Here is a 5,341-nt window from a genome sequence, read left to right on the forward strand (position 1 = left end):
GTATAGCTCTGTATTTTTATCTTTGCACCTACGTGCATCTTAAATAATTTGTATGGCTGCCGCATTATAGATATTAAAGAGCTGAACTGCACTCTGAGCACTATACTTATGTGAATGAACCCCATAAATATAAGTGTTATGATAAGTATCCTTCTTTCAGGTGGGCTGTTTTATTCAGTAAAAATGTTATTTCACTGCAAGTGCATTTATTGGAAAATACATGACCGTTAATTTGATTGGTAATTATAAATGAATTTGAAAATGGAAGCAAATTGATTTTTTCGGGAATTTCTGTATTCCTGGTCGCCTTCGTGTGTGTGTGTGTGTGTGTGTGTGGGGGGGGAACAGAAAGCCCCTTACACACACACATACATGCACACCTAGACAGTGACACCAGTTAACAACAAAAAGGTGAAAAATAAAGACAATAGATGTACTTTTGAAGTGCAGTGCAGGAACAAGGTAACAACAACAGAACTTTCCTGTGACGGCTGTGTGAAGTGGAATCCAGCTGTGGTTTGTTGAAATATCAAACCATGGGTGGTATTTTTGTGAGACAGAAGTGAGGTGGGGGTGAAGGGGTATGTGTGACACCTTCACCTTGTTCACCGGTCTCATTTCTTCAGCTCAACCCTTTCAAATGTAAGCTGAAGTTTTCAGAGTCAGTTCAAATAAATCAGCCAGCAGAGAAGAAATTCTACAGCACTGTGTGTGTCAGTTTGATCATTTGCATTTATTCACTTAACTAGCAATTTTCTCCAAAGAGACTTACAATTATTTACCCATCTATACAGCTGGGTAATTTTAACAGGAGAAATTTAGGGTAAGTACCTTGCTCAAGGGTTCTACACCTGGTGGTGGGATTTGAACCTGTAACCCTCATGTCTTAAGGCAGTAGGTCTAACTACTGCACTCCCAGTTGTCCCCCAGGAACGGTTTGTTCCTTCACTTAACCTATCTGGGTGATTAACCCTAACAAGACTGTTGCAGTTCTTATTTAATATCTAATTTTTTAAAAAAGCTCCAGCTTTTTGTTAATAGTTATAAGCAAACGCTCGAAAAACATCGTGTGCTTATTAATTTGAAAAGGGGACAATAGTGTCATCTAGTGGACATATTCCGTACTGCATGCAGTCTTATGACGAAGAGTCCCAAAGCCACTATAGACCAGAAATGTGTCTGGATTGTAAGGCTCCCAAACTTTTACTAGGGAAAAAGTTGACCTGTTTGAGGGCTTTTCATATGCTTAAACAGATATGTTTGTATATCAGGCATTCATTATTTTGGCTGATGCTTTTCTCCAAAGCAACTTACAATTATGTACCCATTTATACATTTGGGTAATTTTACTGGAGCAATCTGGGGTAAGTACCTCAGTCAAGCATACTACAGCTGGTGGCAGGGGTCAAACTTGCAACTTTCAGCTCTAAAGGCAGCAGCTTTACCAACTATGCTATCAGCTGTTCCAGGTTTAAGGTTAATTTTTTGTAATGTGTCGCTCAACAAGTAGTTTTCATACAGGACATTTACATTTATTCATTTAGGTGATGCTTTTCTCCAAAGGAATGTGCTCTAGAGCAAAAGTGTAAATACTGTTCATTTCAGCATTTATTGAAAGATTTAGAGAAATTCCAATTCGGCTGGTGAAAAAAATAATAATTTATGACTCCTTAATGTCAACGAGTGGGTCAACACTTAATGCAGAAAGAGGAATCTTTGTCAAAGGTCCAAATTCATGCAGCTTGTTTGCTTTGGAAGGAAGTCCTGTGATTCCATCTGGAGCCGTGAACACAATCTCTTTAACCCCACATCATGAAATAGGGCTTTAGCAAAATAAGCAGAAGACTGTTTTCTTTATTCTAAGCTATTCTCAGCTTGCTCATGGGGTCTTAGGTGGTCCTTCACATTTCAATGAGAGAAAGAAGAACAATAAATGCTGCTAGTTGATATTTATTTCGGTAACCCGTCCACCATTCCAACGCATGTTAACACTAGAAAACGCTACTGAATCACTATTATCATGTCTTGGAGGTCAGTCACTTATAAAGAAGGCAGTAACACCTATAAATGTAAACTTAAGGTTATTATGCACATATCACTTACTGTTTTTGCACCGCATGCAGATAAAACCTTAAATATCACTGCTTTATATGTGTATATGTATGTATATGTAGATTCATAGGGCTAGTGCTAGATGGGGAGCTGGTGGTGAGCATTCCCCCCCCCCAAAGATTTTTCTATCTGTGCCCCCAAGTACAGATTTAATAATCCATAATAATCAGACTGACAAAACATGTACCCACCCATTATGTTTCTCTGCCTTTCCAAGTGAAAGCAGTGTAGAAATGGGGATGGAGATGAGTGCCTCACTGTATCATCATCTCCTAAGCACAGGAAGTGTACGCTCTGCCTGCCGACTCATTTCCGAGTCACAAGCCCTATAGGGAAAGGCATAAAAGCCAAAAGGAACAGTTGTGTTCAGTCACACTGGAGAGCTGCTCCTTCTCATGACCTTCATTCCTTCAAACGCCTATTTAGATGCCCCCGAAATGGGAAGGAAATCAAAGCATCATTTAAAGTAGCACACTTAAAACAAATGAGTATGATAATATTTGAATGCAATTTTGTAAACCCCATTGACGTCAAAAAAAGTATTATTAGCATTTAGTGACAATTTTATAAATAGCTGTAAATTGATTTAAAAGTCTTTTGCAAATCTTGAATGTATGGGGTGGGGGCACTGGCACTTGGACCCCCAGCAATTTTTTTCCTAGCCTTTGGTTGTGAGTTTTTCGTTCCTTTCCTCCGAGGCCAGTTCACTCACAGCTTTAATAATTGCATAGTTACTGTAGTGAGTTAGTGTATCGCCAAGCTTGTATTTATATTATGCCTCTGGCAATTGGTTCAGTGCTCTGTGTCACTGCGGCAGAAGAACTCTATAAAAATACATAGAATTAAATTAAATGTTATTTGTGCTTTTCTAAGAACCCTTAGGCCTGTGCAGACAACTTAGAGTTCTTCATGAGCATGATATGTGTGATAGGATGCAGTGCAGTTGGTAGTGTAGTAGTTAGTGATGTTGCATTTGGACTGGAAGGTCACCGGTTCAACTCCTATCTTCAGCTCTCGTACCCCTGAGTTGCTCCAGTACAGTTAGCTGTGTAAATGGGTAAGTAACTGTCAATAACTTTGGAGCAAAGCACTGAGTAAGAGGCTGGTCTGAGCACAGTAGTGAATGAGAGAGCTTCAGTATTTATGCGTTCAGCCTTTGCTCCACACAGTTGGACCTTTCTGGAGAAGAGAGCTGCTGGGCACCTCAACACACACACGCTCGTCTTGCCTTCTGCACTTTCTCAAGCACCTCTTTTCTCTCATCCATTCCCAGGTGTGTTCGCTGACCTCAAAATGAAAAGTGCACATTTCCCCTCAGTACACACATTTTGGAAAATAAGGGCCATAAAAAGAGGCTTAAACTGACAATGCACATCATTACATTACGATATCTGACATTGTGTCTCATTGAATACCTCCCTGTCTTATTACTCACTGTAACAGTTCCCTCTTGACCTTGCTTTGAGGGAACTTCTTGAGAACTTCAAAGGAGGAAAGCAATGAATGATTGAGTAGGAATTTTGGTCTTTTACTGGGAAAAGTTCTGACATAGGACTAGAGATAGGAGATGGATAGAATAATCAGAATCAGAACGAGCTTTATTGCCAAGTATGTTCACAGATACAAGGAATTTGTCTTGGTGACAGAAACTTCCACAGCACATACAGAATGACAGTGACAAGACACAGATGAGAAGATAGAACATGTGAATAAAGGATAAAAAATATATAAAAAATACAAAGTACACAATATACAAAAAATAGTCACTAGACATTATATGTATGTGCAGGTATGTTCTATACAAATGCAAGGGAATGTGAGTAAGACATATAATGTGATAAACAGATAAAATTATAAATAAAAAAAAAAACAACACGAGTTTTGGACTCAGTCCCCCTTCTGGAAGAATGAACGCTGCCAAATGTTCTCCATCTGCAACAAAAATGTCTCCACATTCTCAAGGGCAATGACCAGCTCCTCCTTCATCCTCCCCTGGAAACCTGCTGACCTTTTGACCTTGTGGAATGGAGGCCGACTGTGTGAATTAACTTTGATTGTGCCTCCTCCGCTGTTTTCCAGGTCTTGCATGATGTTGCATGGAAGCAAACCTGCGTGGGGATGTGATGCAAAATGAAGCGATGGGCTAACAGCTCTGAGATTGGTGAGACTGATTCCTCTTTGTGTTCCATCAGTTTGTAAGCAAACTTTCCATGTTTCATCTGAACTGCATGTCTTTGGACTGTGGGAGGAAACCAGAGCACCTGAAGGAACCCCACACAGACTGAGCAAGATTCAAACCTATGCTTGAACAGCGGTACCTGCTGCACCACCTTGATGCATTAAACTATTATTTAAAAATGACAGTTTTTATTACATCTGGACACTTGTTAGGCTTATTCTTCTATCCTTCTCTCTAACCGCTGTACTGCCAACTGTCCCCTCTGTGGTGCCCCAGACGCATTGCCCCTGTGTGCATTACATTAGCAGAAAGAGAGACATAGATGCAGACATGTAATTCTTAATTAGTTAGTTTGTTTCTTTCCATCATATGAATCAATGTACATCACACGAGTAGCTGCATAAAGCTTTATCTGAATATCGACGATTTTTTCCTGGTAATTTATATATATATAAATTTACATTACAGTACAGGAGTACTTGCATGAAGGTTTAGCCATTGTTTAACAGCCATGATCTAAAAGTGATGTGCATGAACATTTACACATTAATTGGGCGTAAGAGATCATGGTCGAAGTGAGTCTATTTGTAAGGAGCTTAGTACAGAGTATCTAGCACTTTAGCCTTGGAGAAAGGCGTCAGCTGAATGCAAGCAAATAAAAACAATATTCTTTGCACCATTATGCACTTCTCAAAATTCAGCCTGTATTCTGTCACAACATTCCTCTCTTTGGCATGCTGTATCTCCTACGAATGTTCAGTTCTTAGAGTAATTTAAAAGTATAACTGCATTCCAGACCCACACAAGTTCATATGCTTTCAATCTCACACATCACAAATTCCTCAGCTTGATTTCAGAATGTCTTTCTGACAGCAATTTCACTGTATTCACAACCCACTGCTCTGGAAATAATGCAGTTTTTCACCATGACGGTGAACATCAGCAATCCATCTTTATGATTTTCTAAGGATGTTATAATAGCACAGCTGAAGCACAATGAACATGGTGAACTTAACTGATCAGAAGTGGGGGGATTGTGGGATCTCGGTC

This window comes from Scleropages formosus, chromosome 1, assembly GCF_900964775.1.
Source record: "Scleropages formosus chromosome 1, fSclFor1.1, whole genome shotgun sequence".
In the NCBI taxonomy this organism is placed as follows: domain Eukaryota; kingdom Metazoa; phylum Chordata; class Actinopteri; order Osteoglossiformes; family Osteoglossidae; genus Scleropages; species Scleropages formosus.